Genomic DNA, 23,602 nt, shown 5'->3' with positions numbered 1-23,602 from the left:
TAGTGGCATCCTCTGACTTTGTTTACCCAGTAAAGAAAGTCACTCCTCCATGGGCTGATCTCCCTCTGCCTGGGGTAAGCTGAGCCATGTAATTGAAGTTACTTTGACCTGTTGAATGACTCCTATTGTCTTCTTCCAAAAAGCTGAGTTATGTGAAGCTGAGTTATGTGCTGGCTACTCCGGTAAGGTCTTTGTCAGTATCAAAGATTGAGATCTTCTCCATTTATGCGTGCAGTTCTATTTTCCCACCACTACTCCGTGAGGTATTAGTAAGTTGGGGGTACACACATCTTTCTCTTGGTTTCAGAGTTGTCCTCAATTGGCTACTGTCTGTGGTCAGTAGGATGAAGATTTTCACTTCTTGTTGGTTCTTTATGACAATGAGTAGAGTCCACTCTTAGGTCACTTCTGGCACCTTTTTCCTGGGCTCTCTCAATTGATATGTTGGCAGTGGTAGGAGCTACACCACCACCACAGTGCAACTACTCAAATCTGGATATGAGCACTTGGATATTTCATTTCTGGACAAAGTCTGTCTACTATGATGGCACACTTGGTGTGACTCTGTAGACTTGGATTTTTCACTAGAAACCTTAACCTACTTTCTATGCCAGAGCTTGTTAATCCCCAGCGGATCATCCACCATCTTCTTCCAGACCTGTAATTTCATGATTTTTCTCCTCATTTTTCAAAGCAGAATGTATTTGACAAGAATTTTTTTTCTGACACTAACAAGTCATTGTAGATATCAATTAACATGTAGTAAACATTAAAATTTTATTTCAGTAAAATTGCTGTTCACTTTTCTGCATGAATCAATGCAATTCCCGCCTTCACACAAGAAAAAAGTGAAAATTCTTTAACACAGTGTGCTTGATTTAGCATTTAGGAAGTATCAATGGCTCATGTCCAATAGCATATTCTGTATATTGACTCTTACATCCTGCTCTCATTTTAGTACTTAAGGCAGCAAATAATTTTCAATGGAAAAATTGTTATTATATGATAAAACTATCTCTATCATATACAGAGTTATCAGACATTTGTACACAATTGTCAGTTTTTATTGATCAATTACTAAAAAGGAGCAATCACATAAAACTTAAAGGAGCGAGGGACATGCTTTTATAATTTCCTACTTGAGTTATACTTGAAGGGTTAAAACTTGCCTCAAGAAACATGTTCAGTAGATCCTACTAAGGCATAGTTACTGCATATAAATTTACTACCTGCCCAAATACAACCGTCATGCAATTTTCTTGAAGATTGTAAGTCAATAATTTTGATATATTTTCATGTAGTTTTATATCATTTCTTTCCTGTATGTTGGATGAATAATATTGAAGACATGAAATTTCACTTAAATACGTTTGATTCAAAACCAATTGACTTAAAGGACACAAATATTGCTTGACTGATTGATATTTGTTTGAGGTAATGAATTCTACAGTGTAAAAGCAGGCATGAGTTTGAATTGAAAGATATTTATTAATAGTTCAAACTCTTCCTTCAAATATTCTTTGTTATGCTTCATTTCAGATGAGAGTTATCATGACCAATAATTTGAGATTTCCACTCATAGTAATGAAAGGATGAAGAATGAATGGTAATTGCCAACAAACCAAATACACGAAATAGGAAGAAGAAAGGGCATAAAGGAGGCTGTGTCACTTTCTAATTCTTTCACACAGCAAAGGGAACCATAAACATTTGACATAGTTTTAAAATCAGTGTAATGATAGTTCTTTAAAAATGCTTCATCATGATAATTTTAGAATTATGTTTTTATTCTTTCTACCCTGTGTCAAAGACAAATTACAATCTTCTAATATACAATTAGGATAAATGCTAAGAACTCTATTACTGCACATTTTGAAATTACTGATGTGCCATAACCCATTCCCAATCAATTTCCAATTAATCGATTTTACAAATGAAGGAAATCATCAATACATGTGTTTTTCCCATAAAGTCTTTCATTGCTCATATATACCAGTGTTATCCATATCTTTTTTCTGAAAATGCAATTCATTTCTAGCCTGTATTGCACATGAAGGAATAATACACTGTAAATATTCAGGCTGCTACATATACTGGTTAATAAGTAAAATTTATGAAGATCTAACGTGTGAAAGAAAGTTGGGAACTATAATTGGAATATAAGTTAGACCTTTGAATTCAGAATGTGACCACCAGATACGGTCGTTTTGAAATCACGTTGTTTATGATGATGTGCTTATATAGAAAGTGGTATTTTTCCTGTTGAATTCCATAAAATATTGGGTGCAATTTTGCAGAAATATTTGAACATGATTACAATTCTTGAGTTTACATCAACACTAATATTTACAGGAAATCCTAGACATGAAGAAACTAGGAGTAGCCCTAAGCATTTTCTATACCTGCTGGATTATGTGGAGTTTATAGGAGCGTTAAGGAAACAATGAAAGGAGAAACCTGTCACATGGCATATTAAAATGGAAATATGTGACTACATAAAGAGACTGAGTATTTCTACCTTCTAGACAGTGACCAACACAAATAAAGGAACATATCTTTCGTTTCAATTTTAAATTTTTCCATAACTGTTCATGTCTGCAAAATAGAATCTTGGATGTGGTGAGTAGAGCAAATATAAATAACATTTTCTCACAGTGCTAGGCTTTTTTCCAGGAACAAACTAATGAACAAGACACTGAAAATCAGTATAATTGTTGAGAAATATATGTACTAATAGATTTTTGAGAGATCATGAATTTTCTATTGCCAATCGATACTTACTTCAGAAAACTGATCGGTGAGAATCCATTTTCAGACATATTCAGCTAGTTTCCGCACATTTTGCTCAAATTTTCTTAGCACATATTTTAAATGTTCATAAATCTTTGAAGGTCATTGTGTAGAATAAAACTCAGTGATATTTTTCTGTTTCTTCATGACTCACGCTGTCATATCAAGTGCTAATTTTCCAATGTATGCAATGTGCAATATTTGTAGTTGACGTTATCATTAGGCAGCAACTATGAAGAAAAGCAATCGAAGTATTCTTCATCTGGCCAATGTGCTTAATTCTTTCAAACTTGGTATCTATATTTATCTCTATTATTTGTATTGAAAAACATTGTTAACAAAAGGCATTTGCATGTCATAGAATACTGGAAAGCAATGCAATAAATAGAAAATACCAGTGGTTTATCAGGAAGGATGAGAATAAGGATGAAGTTGTATGTTGTTCAGTAACAGGTAATATTATTTAGGGATCAAATGTAGTGAATTTTAGTAAAATTGAAATGAAATATAGTTCATTTAAATATAGGTAGTTGGATAATGTCCTCCAGTTTGACTTAATTGAGAGAAGCAAAAGTTGGGCTGAAAGTCCTAAGATCATGATTGTTACAAAAGCTCTATTTGTGCAATCAAAGAAATGATGATCACTCCCACACAAGACCTTATCATTGCTTCTGAGAAGCCTTCTCATGGCCATAATTTCTATATATTTCAGAAAGGGTTCCAGCTCTGCTTTGGTGTGTCTGATTAACTTCTTGTGATATCAAACACTCCCATAACATCCTATCTTTTTATCAGTACCTAAGTGTCCAAGTTCTTTGTAAGACTGAGATGTTGTCAGTTTTTCCATTTATAGACAATTCATGGCCTTCTAATTCTTCACTCCCATGTTGGTCTTGTTAAAATTGTCTCAACACATGTCTGCTTTTTCTACCCAGAGCATTATTGTGTGCTTCAACTCCTCAGTAATGCTAATAAGGGAAATTTGACAACCCACCTTTCCCTCTCCTTATGAATGTGATATCTCCTTATTAATGTGATTTCCCGTACTTTGTTCATATGCATGAGATATTTCAACAAAGCAACTTCCCCTGAATATTACACAAATCAAGTGTCAATATTGAAATATCCATGCACCCAAAAATGCTTCTATAAGTTTCTATAAATTACCCTAACCTGTGAATTAGAGAAGTCAATGTATTTCAATTCAGTTTATCTAGGTACAAAAAAAAAAAAGATTAATATAATCTACATTGTTACTTTTCCTTTCATTGGAAAAATCACAACATTTAAGATGTCTAATTTTGAAATACTGCATGATCTTTTCTCTAAGAAACTTTTTCTCCAAACAGGAATGCTGACATTTACCTGCCTATCACAATGAGAAGATGTACACATCTTTCCATCTTTGTTTTGAGAAATTATTTCAACTGGTCTAGTTTATCATTTCATATTGACAGGATACTTGTTGCTGTTGTTCTGGTGGTGCTGGTATATGTTTTTTAGTACTCAAATCTGGGACTGGTGTTCTCTCTCTGCTGGACACCTCATAGCTCATGTTGAACCATTTGAGCCATAGTGGCACTTCTGAAATTTTTACATGGGTTGCTGAGGAATGAAACTCAGAGCCTCATGCAAGTTAGTTAATCCCACTTCTTCTGAGCTACCTTCCCAGCTTCTGAGTTTAGATATGCTAGATTGAGATGTAAGCAAGCAAGTATATTATGGACGCTTTCTAGATTGAAATGTAAGAAACCAGAACTTCAATGGATGTATCATCTCCGAAGATAACGGTGGAAGAAAATAAGAAATTTTTTAACTAGAATAAACATTTTTTTCATAATACTAAAAAGAACTATCTAATGAGAATAGGGAATATTTCAGAAGGTATTTTCCACAGCAATACTCTCACATTTTCTGTCTTCATTCTCCCAAGAGGGATTCATAAGGTAAGGTATAGATCATAAAGGAAAAACAGTAAAGATTTATATATTCCCAAGTATAGTGCTTGTTCCAGAGGTATTTTTTTTTTATAATTCTATGGATCCTGAGAGGTTATGCAGTGTCTCTATGAAAAAAATCACAAGATCATATAGTGCAAGTTGCCATACCTATGGTGAAATACAGAAACCTATCTTTCCTCAGAAAATGTTGGCAGTACAAAATTTCTGTTATTCATGATTAATTTCTATATTGTAGCTAAGATATTTTTTTGGAAATATATTCAAATAATGTGACAGTGGTGTGGGCAGAAAAGGCATGGACAGATTTTTGTATTTCTTTTGGAATCTCAGCAGCATGTATTGGAAAATATGGCAGTGGAATTCCGACTAGTGTATTTCTAGAGTTTTATTCCAAGAAGAGCATACACAAGATGTTTTGTATGGGTAATTGTGTCACATTGTGTGTGATATATTTCACAAACACTAGAGGTGATTTCTTTTTACTATTACCTAATGGCCAAAATGTAAATTAATTGTATTCTTAAATGATAAATTAATATATTAAGACATCCACTGTATTATTTTGTGACCTGGAATGCAGCTTGAATCTTTTAACTTTCTTGCCGTGGTAATAAACTGATAATATGAAAAGATTCAATGTGTTCCTTTTCTATATACAGGGTACTGATAACAAAATTGTTCCTCTTAGTTTGATGGAAAACTTCACAATATTTAAAGATGGACAGAATTGTGGATAGAAAATTAAATGTCTCCTAAATTAATCCAGTGTAAGTTTTAGTGCTATAGGACATATAGTTCTGCTTTTATATTTTGAGAAGAAGACAGATATGATGACCCGATATTCCATATGATTCAAATATTCTTTCAATCATCCTTTGAATACATTGATCAATTATGTATGAGGATTCAATATTTTAGTAAACGGAGACCAAATTTTCGAATACATGCAAGTTTTTAAACTTGGATAAAATAGGTGTATAGAGACTAACACTTATTCTTCCTTTAAAATATTGTATCAATGCAAGAGTTTAAGATCTGTGTAAGAGATTTTGTCACCAGCCAGGGATTAAGAGTCACAGAGGCTCTTATCTCCATTATCAAATAAAAAGTTATAAGAGGTGGTAGGGCCAAATTCTTAGAAGACTAGCCTACAGAAAAACTATGCGCAAGCAATGAACACAAACTCCTGTATCACTCTTACATTGGTCAATCTTCCTGTTTGTTTGTTTTTTTTAATCCATGTGTAAGGTTAGTGCCACTCTAATCTAGCACCTCAACCAAGCATGTATTTCTGCCTTTGTCAAAATCTATTGAACAGACTATCCCGTTTTGTTTGGGACACAGTCGAATCCTTTGGCAAAATGTAAAACACATGCTGTTTCCAATGACATTCTATTATCTTTCAAAATTGAAAGTAAAGAAATAGGATAAATGAACAACCAGCTTTCTGGTCTACATACCCATATATTTTGCCCATTACAAAGGAGGTTTGGAATTGCTTTCTGAACTAGCAATACTCTGATTGGTGTGGCTTCACCAGGAAAAATAAGAAACTTCCTTAACCAAAATATGTCAAATTAGAATTATCTTATCTGAATGTTCTCATTCTCTTATTCTCAGTTTCAATTCTGGGAAGGAAAAAATGACACTGTTATTTTGGATAAAAATGTTTATGCCCATTTCATCATTTCATATTCACTCATCTCATAAATAGTGAAATGTGAACTGAAGAATCTTTTTCTGGTAATTGATCAATATATACACTTGCGATGGGTACCATCATTCTCAAAGTGATTAATGAAATATTGCATATGTAACTAGTTGGCTGAATTCTATCATGACATTTTTATAAAAATATTTGATGAAGCCAGGCGCTGTCGGCTCCTGCCTGTAATCCTACCTACTCAGGACTCTGAGATCTGAGGATCACAGTTCAAAGACAGCTTGGGCAGGAATATCTCTGAGATTCTGACCTTCAATTAACACTAGAAAACTGGAAGTGGTGCTATGGATGAAGGGATACAGTGCTCACCTTGTGTTGAAGAGAATATAGACAGTGTCCAAGCCCAGAATTCAAGGCCCACACTGACATAAACAAAATATTTGGTGAAATAAACCCTTGAATATCTCTATTAATGAAATTCATTTAGAGTTTATTTTTAAACTCTATTTTTAACAGCTGTACATACATAGATTTCAAATTACACATTTCTGAATAAAATATGAAGTGCATTTAATTAGATGAAGATAGAAAAATCAAAAGAAAACGTTCCATGTGCTGCTGAGAAAAACGTGTATTCTGATGCTGCTGGGTGAAATGTTTGGTAGATGTCTGTTAAGTCTAGTTGATCTATGCAGCTGTTTAGATCTGCGGTTTCTCGGTTGAGTTTTTGCCGAGTTGATCTATCTAGTGGGGAGAGTGGTGTGTTAAAATCCCCAATAATTAATGTCTTTGGATCTATATGGGATTTGAGGGACAGTAGTGTTTCTTTGATAAATTTGGGTGCTCCATTGTTTGGAGAATAGATATTTAGAATTGTAATATCCTCCTGAAGGAGAGATCCTTTAATTAGTATGTAGCGACCTTCTTTATCTCTTCTCACGAATTTAAATTTGAAGTCTATTTTATCTGATATTAGGATTGCAACTCCCGCCTGTTTATGTTAAGTGGGCAAAAGACTTAAAGAGAAACTTCTCTGAAGAAGAAGGAAGGATGGCCAATAGACACATGAAGAAATGTTCAACATCCCTAGCCATGAAAGAAATGCAAATCAAAACAACATTGAGATATCACCTCACTCCAGTTAGAACAGCAAAAATCCAGAACTCTAACAACAACAGATGCTGGAGGGGATGTGGACAGAAAAGAACCTTACTTCATTGTTGGTGGGAATGTAAACTTGTTCAACCACTTTGGAAAGCTCTATGGAGGTTCCTCAAAAGACTTCACATAGAACTCCCCTATGATCCAGCAATCCCACTTTTGGGCATTTACCCTAATTTTTACAAACAAGACCACACTAAAGCTACCAGCACAACTATGTTTATTGCAGCATTATTTACCATAGCTAAGATATGGAACCAACCCAGATGCCCCTCAGTAGATGCATGGATCAAGAAAATGTGGTATATATACACAATGGAATTCTATGCCTACATCAGAAAGAATGGCATTTCCCCATTTGTTAGGAAATGGAAAGGCTTGGAAAAAATTATATTAAGTGAAGTAAGCCAGACCCAAAGAAACATAGGTCCCATGGTTTCCCTTATTTGCAATATCTAGTATATGTATGAGTCAAGCGGAAAAAGTCAGATAATGTGATGTCAGGAAAATGAACCCTTAGATATGTATTTTAATGTTTTTTTCTTTCATGCATGTGTTTCTAATGCATTTATAAGATTATTTCTTTGTTGCTTTGTATGTCCCTCACCCACAGTGTAACCCCCGTTTTCACTATATTTGATGTCAGTATAACATGTGGAGGACATGGGGACAAACAAGTCGTTTAAGGATTCAGGTGGACCTGTTGCAACAATGAGAAGTACAAAATGTCATGTCAAAACCAGCTTTACAATGTCGGTGTGTGTGTGGGGGGGGATGGATTGTGTGATTGGTTGGGGGGGAGGGGAGAGGCTGGGAAGGGAGGTGAAGGGTAAACAAAGGAGGAAGCTGCAATGCTTGGTAAGAAATATATGTATTATCCTGCCCATGTAATTGTAACCCCTCTGTACAGTATGTTCTCAAATAAAATAAAATTAAATTAAAAAAAAAAAGAAAAATCAAAAGAAGATATAAAACTGAAAAAGTTACTGCATCTCAGAGTATTTAGGAAATTATATGGCAAATACAACAAAAATGAACAGCAAATTGAGCTTTCTAGGAATTTCTTGTAAGCATTTATTCCATTTGTAATCCTGAAATTTGTGTTGCTTGTCAATATTGGCCCTCAAATGCAACTTTCTTCTGAGCAAGACAACACATTCTAGATTCGTTTATTATTCATTCAATTATTTTCTTTTCAGATAAATTCTGAAAACCACAAGCTTTTTCTACTTCAGGCTATGATGTACTTATGTTAGCCTGTCGCTGCATTTGGGCTTCATGTATACCATCCCTGAAAAGTAATATACATACCAGAAAAATAGAATTCAATTCTCTGTTTCATGTCAAAGTATTTCAGTGCTATGTGAATGATGAATTTGCTATTTATATAATGAAGAATGTGCTTACTGAGGAGGACTAATGGGAATGGGAACTTCACCTTTCCATCCTATAACTAATTTTCTCATTCATGAATATTATAGGGAAGACTAAAACTCATGCTGCTTTCAAATTGTAAGGTCAATACAAAATTCAATCAATATTATATGTTCAATATTATATGTTTATCCTTGTGGCTAGGAGTTTCTCAACCTCCATGCAGAAGAAAATGAATAGGAAATGGGATTTTTGAGTTTGAAAACCCCACTTGAGCCAGGCCAGATGATCTTGATGGTAATCCTAGTATCTCAGGCATTTAACCTATGAGGATCTCCATGCAGATTCATAACCTGGAGTATTTTTTTCCTCTGCAATTCTTTTCTAGAATGAATCCCCACAGAATTCAACACTATAGAGTCTTATCTTGAGAAAAATCATAGCTACATCATAGAACTGCGGTGTGGATGAAAGTCCTAAAAAACAAACACAAAAATCTATCAACACTCCAAGGAAAAAGAGAAAGAAAAGCCTAATGCGGGTGGCTTAGAATCCTGCAATCCTACCAACTCAGCAGGCTGAGATCTGAGGATCAGGTTTCAAGGAAGCCCGGCAGGAGTCTCTATGAGTCCCTCATGGCCAATTAAGAACCTCAGAATTCAAAGTGGCCCTGTTGGTCAAGTGGTAGAGAATTATCCTTGAGCTGAAGAACTCAGGGACTGAACCAACCTCTGAGATTTAGGCCAATGACCAAAACAACTGGAAAAATAGACACAAAAGAAATGTAATGTTCGTCAACAATGCACAATACTCACTGGTATACTTATTTTAGAAAAAGTGCCTCAATTATTTCTGCCCACATTAAGAGCCTTTAAGATGTTATTCACTCCCTATATGGAACTTCTTACATTTACTCTTTGACATCTACTGAGTAATGTGATATGTGATATTTCCCTAATTCCAAAAGTTGTTAAATCACTTAATATGACCCCATGGTGATATGAATCCTGTTCCCTTTTGCTAATATGTCTTACTTATGGAATCATAATATTCTGTCTTCTAAGAAGAGGATGGTACTAGAGAACTTGTGAATTGAGTAGATAATTATGACAATTTAAGACACATGCTATTCTTTCCTGATTTGTCTCTTATAGTTGGCTAATATTTTTCAAACCGTATCTTTATTATTATACATATGTGAGCAGTTTTGTATGTCTAATCATATATTTCTGTTATCGGTCCATGTGTAGTGGCAATAACTGTTTGTGTGTGTGTGAACAAACTGAAATTATGTTACAATTTTCCCTAATCTGTTTCAACATCCATACTGTGCGTCAGGGCACATTACTATGTTTTTCGATTCAAAATTGAGGTGATTTTTTGCCTTTCTTAAATTCCTGATTTAATTCAATTGTGATAACTTTTTTATCACAGGTTTTTGAGGATGTTTTTTTTTTTTGGGTCCAGTTGTGGGGCCTGAAGTTTGGGCTTGAGCGATGTCCCTCAGCTCTTCAGCTCAAGGCTAGCGCTCTACCACTTGAGCCACAGTGCCACTTCCGGCTTTTTTCTTTTTGCTTATGTGGTGCTGAGGAATCGAACCCAGGGCCTCAGGCATGCAAGGCAAGCGCTCTACCACTGAGTCAACTTCCCAGCCCAGGTTTTTCAGGATTTTATTTCTTAGATTTTTTTCCTTGGTCGGGAGGATTGATACCATGATGGTGCCATTCGTATCCAAGCCTCTTTCACTGGGCTTGATCTCAGTCATGTATTCCCAATGTTGGTGGGCCTATTGAACAGAATTCTCCACGGCATGTATATTTGTGAAAGTACTATTAACAAAGAGATGGTACCTACCTTAATGGTAATTTTTTCAATGTTCTTAGCAAAATCCAATATTTCAGTGTTTATATAGAGAGTGACATGCATGTATCTTAAATGTTAATTTTATTTCCTGATCCCTGAACATATTGACTAGATATCACTTCATAAAGTAATTGTCACTTCATTATGGCACTTCTTTTGTCCACACTTAAGAATGGATAAGCAGTTTTCTGTTGGAGTTTATGCACATAAAAGGCCATAACACATTCCCCTTAATCGTACCTATCTCTTCAAGCCTGTTTCATTTATTAAATTATGCATGTATCCTTTAGTCGGGTACCTCTCATGACATAATCAATGGTTGTGCCTTGCTTTGATGCATCCTTTCACAAACTGAAATGGAGATCAAAACTATGTTGTTTTAAGTTCATAACAATAGCATGTAGTAAATCCGTTATAGATTTTCTGTCTAAATAACCACGTGAAAATATCTTTTTTATTTCCTGGATATATATACCTATATATCTATTTACCTATATATGGGTATATCTATAGTTATATATGTATATCAATGTATACATAGATATACGTATATATAGTTATATAGATATATGTGTATATATATATATAAATTTCTATTTATAATGATATAGATAGATAGATAGATAGATAGATATCCATGAATATTGTGTAAGACATTAAGGTTTGAATAATTGGTCCATTATCCTTAAATTAATAGAGTGACTATGGTAAGATTTCAAATGTTCAATACATTTAATGTGGTGAGAGTGTCCAGGCATAATTTGTGATAAGGTGTTTAGAAAATCAGCAAGGTTCAATGGAGGAGAAAGTCAAAGCAGGAATGAAATTTCTTCAAAATTACTTGCAATAGGTATTATTAATTTTTGATTATCTCTTGGACAACCAGTAAAGTTACTTGTTGATCATAGGCAGAATTCAGAAATATAGTTCCAGATCTTATCCAGTATCTATCTATGTATCTATTTATGTATCGATCTATCTATCTATCTATCTATCTATCTATCTATCTATCTATCTATCTATCTATCTATCTATATTATATATATACTATTGTTTCCTCTTATTTCTTTACAGGAACCGTTCAGGCAATACAACATAAGTTCAAAGTATTTGTCATCATTTCAAGTATATCTTACATTAATAAATACATTGTGACACTGGCTTAACTAGATGAATTTATTTTTATTTCTACTGCCAAATGACCCTATCTGATTTTTTTAGGTTATACATAGTTTTTTTTTGAATGCAGAAATAAACTCATGTTTTATATGTTTATTGTTATTCACCATGTCCTTTTCCATATACATGTAGTACGTGTGGAGTATAGAAACCTCAATCATCAAATCAAAATGTGTGTATGTTTCCCTATAAAGAACAAATCACACTACATATATCATTGTACTAGTCTTCCTGTGAATATCATATTACATTGCATTTCTTCTTATATTTGTAGAGCATAATAAATGTGTAACAAAAGTGCAATGATATTGGATTCCTAACAAATTTTATTAGTTCCTTAAAGATGGCCATGCAAATTTTGATGGCTTGTTTCAACCAAGAATTTTGGAATGTATTTCATACTAAGCAAGTTTCTCACCCATCTCAATAAATTTCATGTGTAACCTCATCTGTCGAAAGACACTGAATTCTTTGCTACACTGCTGTCAGGGAAAAAGCAGGTTTTGTATGTAGACACAAAATATCATCAAAATTTATTTTTGGAAAACATGCACTTTGTGAAGATAGCATAGTTTTCTGCTGAGAATCTGATATTTGTAGGGTAAGAGGATATGCATCATTTAATAACTTCTCAGTATGTATTCTGTAATGTTGAAAGAAGAGTGTACTGTAACTGTCAAATATAACAAAAGACACTTTCAGGAAACTATATTAGATGATACTATCTTTGTTTACTGTTGTGTGTAATTTGCCTCACATATAAATGCCCCCACATATTAATACTTGATTTGGCACTGTGGTCAACATTAATCCTAATGAAAATTGGAATAGACATTGAAGCATATTTTACATAAATCCAACATATCCAAAATTATTGGTAGAATTCCTAAGCAATCAAATGTTTTGAATTATGTGGGGACAGGTGAGGAAGTTAAGGATATGAGAATGTTACTCATATTTGCTAATAGTGTTAAAATAGGAGAGTTTTTGATTATGGACATATTAGTGAAGCAGGTTCATCGTAGTTTGTAATTTCGAATAGTTTTGGATTTCCTGCAGGACTTAAATCAATATTAACTTGTAAAGGATTTTTGGGAACAAGTAGACTCATGGAAACCCTCTTTTCTAATCATGTAGGGATGTAAGGTGTAAAAATCAATCTACCTACATATCCATGTGTAAACTTATAAAACTTAGGATAAGGGTCAGTATCAATACTCTCCTTTTTAGTTTAATCTTATGTTTAAGTTGATGTATCAAATTATTATTATCATGTATATAAAGCAGTGAATTGATTTTTTGTCACAAGTTATACTATTCCTCATTTTTCTGCCTCAAATCCCTGCTCAGATGTCAATTTCATTTCCTATATATTGTCTTGTGAGGAATGTTGTGGCATTAGTTCACTCAATGACCTCTGTCTCAAGATATTTTGTTCCTGTTCCTTGCCAAAATTAGATTAATGTGTATACAATACACAGGCTAACAAAATCAAATACATTGACATAAAGGGAGAGACCATAGGAAAATAAAGGAAAAAGGCAAGAAAACAACTAACACCTTGTCATAGTATTGTAAGGAAAACATCCAATATTGATAATACTTTTCTTTCTATATCTTGGAGATCGTTTTGCTTAGCCTAATCTTCTATGCACATATATCCTTAGCTATTAAACTATTGCAACCTTAAGCTTCCAGGTTGAAACTGGATATATACCAATTATTACAATAAGGAAAACCATGGTACATACATTTGAAATGACACTTCTAGAGGAAAATTTATATGACATCCCTAGATCAGCTGAAAATAAACAGAAAAAGTGCAGAAATGTGAAGAAGCAATATTCAATGAACAGTGCTGACAAAATTGGTGAAACACCAATTAAAAATAAGATAGATAATTATATATCACCATATACCATAATCAATACCAAAAAAAATCAAGGTCGCGGGGGTAAAGGAAGCTAGGCTGAGATTATTAGTGAAAATAGTAGGAGGAATATTATGATTCCTTGAAACAGGACGATACTTTGTTATTATAGACGCATGAATGCAAGTCAAATAAATGGGGTTTGGGGAATCTGCATAGCTTCTGCATGATGAAAGACATAGCTAAGCAGGTAAATAGAAATCCAACAGACTGGAAAAATATTTTCACTAAACATGAAACAGAAAAGTATCATAGGGCTGAAATACAATGAAAATTTAAAAAGTTAAATCTCGTCCCACATTCCAAACAATATACCACCCTATAAGAAGGCTTAATATTTAAAGAGAGACTTCACTGATGTGGAACTGAGAAGGGCCAAAGGACCTATGAAGAAATGATCAACATCCCTGACAATAAAATCAATGCATATAAAGTCAATATTGAAATTCCACCACATCCTATTAGAATGCAAAATAATGTTCATTGCAACATTGTATACCACAGGAAAATAAGGAAACACCCCAGATACTTGAGAGTAGATTAATGGATCAATAAAATGTGGGGAAAATGCACAATGGAATTATAGGTTTCCATGGGAGGGAAATGACATCATTTAATTGATAAGGAAATGAAAGGACTTGGAAAAAATCATGTGAAATAAAGTGGCTCAGACCCAAACAAACATAGGCTCCATGGTTTCCTTTATTTGTAAAACTTTGTATTTGTTCTATTTAGACATTGCAAAGGATCACAATACGGCTATATATATATATATATATATATGTATATATATACATATATTTATACACACATATATATTTTATATATACATATGTCCATACATGTATGTACATAAATGTATATGTGTGTACATATGTATACATATGTACACATATATACAAATGTACATATATACGAATGTACATATGTATATACATATGTGTTCATATACATATATACATATGTACATATATACATCTATGTATATATATGTATTCATATACATAGATGTATATATGTATATACATATGTATATATACCTATATATGTATATATGTGTGTATATTTATGTATATATACATATATGTGTGTGTGTGTGTGTGTGTGTGTGTATATATATATATTATATATATATATATATAGGGAAGATTAGGCTAAGCAAAAAAGAACTCAAAGATACAGAGAAAATAGGTATCTCCTTGTTGCTTCTTTTTAAAGTATACTATATGAAGCTCTTCCTTGTGTTTTTCCTTTATTTCCCATGGTGTATCTAGAGTTGTCACTGTATTTGCATTTCTTATCTGGTATATTACATGTACATTAATCTAAGAAGCGAAGGGAAGGAAATAACAATATCTCAGACAAAGGACCAAGATTCAACCAATGCAACTGCAATCCTCACAAAACAACCTCTTGTAATAAACTTTATACCTTGTGGGAGGGGATGGAGATTTGAAGCAGAAGAAAAAAATATGAGGAAATGAGGATTGGGTAAGAAGATCTGACCAGGAATGTACTCACGGACTTTCATATGTATCTAATCCCTCTATGCATCAAATTGATAATAAGATTCTATTATTAAGAAGACTATTCATAAATACACTCTCTGAAATTATATTTTTCACAATGATATTATGTTGATGGGTTTGTAGTACCTATACTGACCTGTGGATATAGTTCTCTTTTCTTTACATCCCTACCTCAGTCGAAAGACACAGGTTTTCCTCAGTCTCCAGGTTCCAAGCCATCATTTATAAATCAATATTGAAATCATTTTTTCAGATATTTATGTCGAATTCTTCACAATGAATGAAATAATAATATAGGAGAAATCTTGGTGCCCAAATATGTCCAAAATTAGAAAACCTCAACTTTCCACACCTATCTTAAATATGAGCAAGATTCTCACTTGTGAAACTTCCTTTTCTGTAGTCAAATACTTCAACTCTCCTGATTAAATTGGAATCCAGACCTCTAATGTAGTTTTTGCAAAGTATATTTTTGTAAAATATACTGCAAAAACTATTTTATTTAGAGTAGGAATGTTGTACACAAGGAATGTAAAATCAACTATACAATGACATTTCGTGACTTAAATATGCGTGGCAAATTACACACAAGTTGAAAACAACATTAGATTCATTGGATTTGGTTTCATGAAGTGTCATAAATTATTGTCAAAAATTACAGCTTAATCTTCTTTGAACATTTCAGAAATATAATGGGAAATTCTGAAATGATGTATGTGTTCTTGCCTCGTAAATGTCAGATTCTCTGTGCAAAAATATGGTGTCTTCCTAATGTGTACATTTACCTCCCAAACTAATAAATAGTGGCTGATATTTGAGGGATACATGAAAGAGACTATTTTTTGCAATGCCACAGGCCTCGTGAAAAAGTCACACAACGCTTCTGCAAATTAGATAACACATGAAAAATATTGAGATATATTAGCCTCTTCTAGTTTGAAAAATATGTTGCAAAATTATTTGATTTACGAAACCCATAAAATTATCCTACCTATTCTTCTGTTTGGAACATAAATGTTGCTAGGAAATTTATATGAGGGATAAAACATCACTATATTTTTCTCATATTATATTATGTTCTGCAGAAATAATGAATAATAAGGAAGATATTATTCCCAGGCAAATGTACTTTTTTCGATATGTCCACTTACACGTAGAAATAGCCTTTTCCTCAGTTTCCTTTTTTTTTGAGCAACCTAGGCCTGCTAAGTAATGAGTACTTAGTAATTTCAGAAGAGAGAGATTTTCTTAGTTCATCTGCGAGTCTCAATATTCACAAATATTTCTTTGTGCTATATGAAATACCTTTTGTCAGTAAGTCATTCATGGAAGTCTCTTGATAGTATATAGCAAACTGGTAAGAATCTAGGTATATGTAGGCAAAGGATATTGATCTCACACATTCTCCATAGGGAAACAAATCTGTGATATGTCTTTGGAAATTTTTGAAGGAAAATTTTGAATTGAGTGATTTTGAACTCTAACTTGGCATAACAATATAATGCCATCAAGAAATGGCTTCTCATCATAAGCCAGTGAGTATGTTGAAGCATTTATGCCTAATGCAACGTTTGTAGACTTTCAATGTTACAGAGAAATATGGTGAATGCTTTGTTCTTGCTATTTTTATTCATAACATGCCTGTCAAAGGGTTTGTGTTCTGGGTTTGGAGGCTGTTCCTTTCCTCTTCAGGTCAAACAGCCTGATCTTTGCCAGTTGAGTCACAGGGCCACTTTCGGTTATTTGGTTTTGGGGGTCATTTGGACATAAGACTCCCATGTACTTTCCTGCTCAGGCTGGCTTTGAATCACTATCCTCAGATTTCAGCCTCCTGAGTAGCTAGGATTACAGGCAAACGCCACCAGCCACCAACACTTGGCTCTTCTTACTTTGAAAATATAATACCAAATAGAAAATTTAAAATCATGCTGAAGTAATTAAACAACATTGAAGTGATTTTGCATCATTTACAAAGAGAAGACTTTCATGGAAATTTTCCTTCCAACTTTCATGTTGCTTCCACCTGAAGAGCAAACCCAGATATCAGTTAGGAAGGGAAATGAAAAATTTCAGAAATCCATAGAGCAAAAAATCATGTAGAAAATTCTTCCTTTGTATTGAATCGGATTCATTCATGGAAGTAAGATTGTTTTCGAAGCCAGTCTTTTTTTCTTTCTCCTTTTTGTCTGTTGTAACATTTCAGAATTTCTTTTATTTTTATTTTTATTTTTTTGTGAACACACTGTACAGAGGGGTTGCAATTACATGGGCAGGTTAATGTGTACATTTCTTATCAAGCATTGCAGCCTCCTCCTTTGTTTACCCTTCACATCCCTTCCCAGCCCTTCCCCCACCCCCACCCAATCCTCCCCACTTCCCTCCACCACCAACATTGTAATGCTCGTTTTGGACACGACAACATGTACTTATCATTGCTGCAATAGGTCCACCTATATTCTTAAACGACTTGTTTTTCCTCATCTCCTCTTCAAGTTATACTGACATCAAATATAATGAATCCTTAGATATGTAGTTTAATTTTTTTCCCTTCATACATTTGTTTGTTACGCATTTATAAGGTTATATCTTTGTAGCTTTGTATGTCCCTCCCCCACAGTATAACCCCTGCTTTCACTATGATGTAAGTGTTTTTTCTTTTTAACGATTGCATTAAAATAACAGATTTACCTCTAAAAATATGGTATCATTTGCCACTTTTTATAAGGTAAGACACACTTTCTACTGTGTATAGTTTCCTTTGTACACAGTAAAATATTTCTGAACTAATATTCTGTTTTTGAAGATAATTTCTTGTAAGCATGAACTTTTACTCACAGCGTCTGGAAAAACTTACTAATTCACAAGTTTTACTATCTCTCAATATCTCCACATTCATCCATCAAAACCTCCTTAACAAACTCAGAAGTAATGGCTGTTGATATGGTAAGATTTGGATAAATGGCATGATAGTGGGAAAGGCTTCTTCATATGAGAGCATTTCTTCAATAGGCAGTCGTGAATATTGAAAGGTCATTTGAGGAAGGTTCTTCTACTGCACTAGAATCACCCTGATTGAAACCTAATATATAATCTCCAGATTTATGATTTCTATTTATATGAACAGTGGTATCAAAAAGAATGAAAAGTTCACATGAAATGAGTGTACCAATCGAACCTAGATGATGGGTAGGCAAGTGCAAATAAATATAAGCAGTAAGATATTTTTATATGTGAGTTAAAAAGGGTAAGAATTCCACCCAGAGTTCAATTCTACCGAACCACAGCACAATTCTCAGGAAGTCTGAAAGGGAAAAGTTAGGGCATGCTGTGGTATCTTCGCTTTTGAAATTAGTTATTTTTGGGAGCCATTCACATGCCATAACGTGGAGTGGTGTTCAATAAACTGAGTAACATTGACAAAGAAATTATCGTTATGGGGGCAGAGATTGGAAGGGAGGGGAATGGGAAAGAAAGAAGGCAACAATGCTAAATAAGAAATGTACTCACTAACTTGCCAATGTAATTGTAACCCGTCTGTCTGGTATTTTCAAAAGAAAAAAAAGAAATTATGGTTATATAAATAATAGAATACATAGATCCCCATCCCGAAGGCACACAGGAATCAAGGGACAACAGCAGTTCACACACCTTCTCAATGTAGGCTTCTTTCTTCAGAGTAAGGTGTTTGCTCTCCTTGATGAAACTGGTTTATATTATCACGTGTATGATAGGTTCAGTTTATTTTCAATCTTGTAGCATGTACTAGTTTATTTTCTTCACTTCTCTCAGCTCTAAATAACATACATTTTCCTTTGTTTCTCTAAAATTTAGTGGTTTGGCTTTTGACTAATTAATTGTCCTAAACTTTACAGTAATTATTTTTTTTATTTTATTTGTGAACATACTGTACAGAGGTGTTACAATTACATGGGCAGAATAATGCGTACATTTCTTACCAAGCATTGCAGCTTCCTCCTTTGTTTACCCTTCACATCCTTTCCCAGCCTCCCCCCTCTCCTCCCAGTCCCAATCCTCCTCCCCCCTCCACCCGCACCGACGTTGTAAAGCTCGGTTTGGACATGACAACTTGTACTTCTCATTGTTTCAACTGGTCCACCTGTATCCTTAAACGACTTGTTTTTCCCCACCTCCTCCACAAGTTATACTGACATCAAATAAAGTGAAAGAAGGAGTTATACTGTGGGTGAGGGACATACAAAGCAACAAAGAAATAATCTTATAAATGTGTTAGAAACACATGCATGAAAGAAAAAGACATTAAAATACATATCTAAGGGTTCATTTTCCTCACATCACATTATCTGACCTTTTCCACTTCACTCATACATATACTAGATATTGCAAATAAGGGAAACCATGGGGCCTATGTTTCTTTGGGCCTGGCTTACTTGGCTTAATATAATTTCTTCCAAGTCTTTCCATTTCCTAGCAAATTGGGCAACGTCATTCTTTCTGATGGAGGCATAGAATTCCATTGTGTATATATACCACATTTTCTTGATCCATTCATCAACTGAGGGGCATTTGACTGGATCCATACATTAGCTATGGTAAATAATAGTGCAATAAACATAGTTGTGTTGGTAGCTTTAATGTGGTCTTGTTTGTAAACATTTGGGTAAATGCCCAAAAGTGGGATTGCTGGGTCATAGGGGAGTTCTATGTGGAGTCTTTTGAGGAACCTCCATACTGTTTTCCAAAGTGGTTGAACAAGTTTATATTTCCACCAACAATGAAGTAAGGTTCCCTTCTGTCCACATCCCCTCTAGTATCTGTTGTTGTTAGTGTTCTTGATTTTTGCCATTCTAACTGGAGTGAGGTGGTATCTCAATGTTGTTTTGATTTGCATTTCTTTTATGGCTAGGGATGTTGAGCATTTCTTCATGTGTCTATTGGCCATCCTTCTTTCTTCCTCAGAGAAGTTTCTCTTTAAGTCTTTCACCCACTTATTTATTGGGCAGTTGTTTCTTTGAGGATTTGTTGTTGGGGGATTTAATTTTTTGATTTGCAAGTATATTTTAGATATTGGACCCTTGTCCGTTGTATGGCTAGTAAAGATCTTCTCCCAATCCGTGGGCTTTCTATTGATCATGCTAGCTATGTCCTTTGCCATGCAGAAGCTCTGCAACTTTATGCAATCCCATTTGTCCAACCTTTCGTTGATTTGTTGTGTTTCCGGATCTCTATTCAGAAAATTTCGGCCTGAGCCAAGGAGACCTAGGGTTTCTCCTATTCCATCCTGTAATGTTTTCAGAGTGTCTGCTTTGAGTTCAAGGTCTTTGATCCATACAGAGTTGATTCTGGTGCAGGGTGATATATAAGGATCTAACTTTAGTTTTCTACAAGTACTTTACTGTAATTATTATAACTCGAAGCAACTACATAAATAACTACATACTTGTTAAGATATTTTCTACCTATGCAACTGAAGTTGAAATCTTGCAATATGAGCCTCAATATTTCCTTACTTTCCTCATATTTTTATTTTAAATCTTTCATATTTACTAGCTGTTAACCAAGTTGCAAGACTGTGGTTTATTTTCAGTAAATGACATGAAACTGTTAAAGGAATCTTTATAGTTTATAGGTCTACTGGTCCACAGTGGGTTATTGAAAACTTTGTGCTAATTTTCAATTATTTAATGCTGTTATCCATAATGTAGAATTATTCTTCAAGGTTCATTATCAAAATTTAAAATGCTCAATTTTTTTTTTCTGTATGATACATTGGTTGCATAGAATCAACCCTATCTTTCTATCAATTTGGCTATGTGTCTTCAAAATATTCATGAATGTGTCCCATGGACTCAAACCAATAAGCATATACTAATTTTGATGGAACCAAAGTCTAATTAGGAAGTTTTAGGTAAGCTTCATTTGTAGCACAATTCCTACATTAACGTCGACCTTTTAGTCCTTTACTATGCTAGATGTATTATCTCTCTGATGGTGTAGTCATCATTTCTTGGTAACATGGCCTTGTCTTTTCTCTTAGAATGACTTAGTATAGTAAATAGAGCTCCTTCAGTTTTGCATTCTATCAGGCATTCTATCAGGCATAAATCTATCTTCAATGATGACACCTTTTTTTGTCCTGTTTATACACCAAATAATTTGGTCAATCCTTTCTTCCTTTTAAGTGCAAATATTTAAAATCCTATCTATACTTTTACATAAATTATGGCAATTGAAGTGAACAAAACAAGTGAAAAAGTTGCATAATTACTTTCTCCTTGAGGCTGCACAACCATTGATGTATTTTTTTTCTAATTCGTTAATTGTTTTATGGAAATAGATTTGTGTCTTCAATATACTTCCTTCTACCTGCCTCAAAGTCAAATATGCTGTTCTAGGGCCTGAGCTCAAATCTCATCTTGCACCTAAAATGAATATCTGTATCTCTCCTAGTAATTATGATTGAGAATATATTAGCCCCAAAATTTGTGGATCCAATCAAGTATTGTCACAACAGGCAACAGAAATACCGTTTTCATTTGGAATTCTTTTACTTATTTGAAATGAAAAAGAAAATATACAATGACTAAAAAGCGAACTTCTTCCTTCCTAAACACAAGCAATAATTTGAATTGAACTGTGCCTAATACTTGCATAAAAATCGTGCATGAGGTAATAATCTCTTCTTATTATTCACATATTTTAAATAGAATATCTAGACCACAAAAATGACAATCTGTCAAAAAAAAGTTTTAGTGTAATTAGTCAAGTGCTATTTACAAATTCTGGTATCCATAGCAACCCGTATGAATAACCTTATTAGTTATTTCCAGATTACAGAATGTGTGGTGTTATTTTTCACAGAAACTATATAAATATTGTTTGTCATATTCCTTTGGAAAAGATGATCCAGTTTAAAAGGTACTGTTGATTTGAAACATTTCTCCTTTGTAAAACTAAGTTTTAATATATAAAAAGATGATGAGTCCTATCAGAAAAGTTTTATATTTATTGTGCAATAAATCTGAACAATTCTATGAATGGGTACACTTCTTATTTTCAGGCAGTCACACAATTGGTCTTCATAATTACTTTAATGCTAAAACGAAATTACTTCTGTGAAGAGCAAATGAGAATAGTCAATAGACACTTGAAGATATTCTCGACTTCTCTGGCCATAAAAGAACTGTAAATGAAAACAGTATTAACATTCCACTTTTTACAAATTAGAATGGCTATAATAAATAGTCCAATAATGACAGATGCTTGGGCTGGAGATGTGGCCCCAAAGGAACCCTACCACACTGTTGTGAGAGAGTAAACTTGTTCAAACATTCTGAAAATCAGTAGACATGTTCCTTAAAAGATTATGCAAAGAGCTCTCGTATAATTCAGCAATCCTAATTTTGGACATTTAACTACATGATCACTAACAGGCCTTTGTAAAGCTACCAGCACAACTATATTTATTGCAGCAATATTCACAATATCTAAGATATAGAACCAACCCCAATGAACCTCAATAAATGAGTTAGATGAGTGTATCAAAAATACGGTAAATATAAACATTTGAATGTACATATGTATAGAGACAGCAATTCTATGTTTCCAACAGAAAGCATGGCACTGTCCCTTTGGTTAGGAAATGGGATGATTTGGAAAAATAATATCAAGTTGTGAAACCCAGTCCCAAAGAATTTCGGTCTCATGATTTCCCTTATTTGCAATAATAATATACAGATAAGATAATCTTGTTAGATGAACTGAAAAGATCAAAAGTGATGTATATAAGATCATATAAAATAATGCTAATTGAAATGAATTCCAATATATGAAGACAAGAGATCTCTCTTTAGAGATATTGTTTTAAATATGCCCTGTGATTTTATTTTATTGTTGTTTCCTATGGCATATTCCCTGTTGACACTGTACTCAATTTTGGTACCATGCATCTTGTATATATATTTGTCTGATCTGGGAAGGGAAAGGGTGTAATAATTCCTTGAAATAAGGACACATTGCAAGTAGGATAACCACAAGGCAGTATATTAGAAATGAACATTACAACGTAGGAAGGGATATGCGGAGGAGTGAAGAAGTTGAGTTGGGAAGGGATAGTGGGACATCAACAAGTGAAAGTGCAAAATTGGTCAAAAAGTATTGTTCTCATTGCCTT

This window comes from Dipodomys spectabilis, unplaced genomic scaffold (genome assembly GCF_019054845.1).
Source record: "Dipodomys spectabilis isolate Male_0828 unplaced genomic scaffold, ASM1905484v1 ptg000533l, whole genome shotgun sequence".
In the NCBI taxonomy this organism is placed as follows: Eukaryota; Metazoa; Chordata; class Mammalia; order Rodentia; family Heteromyidae; genus Dipodomys; species Dipodomys spectabilis.
This window is presented reverse-complemented; position numbering follows the sequence as displayed.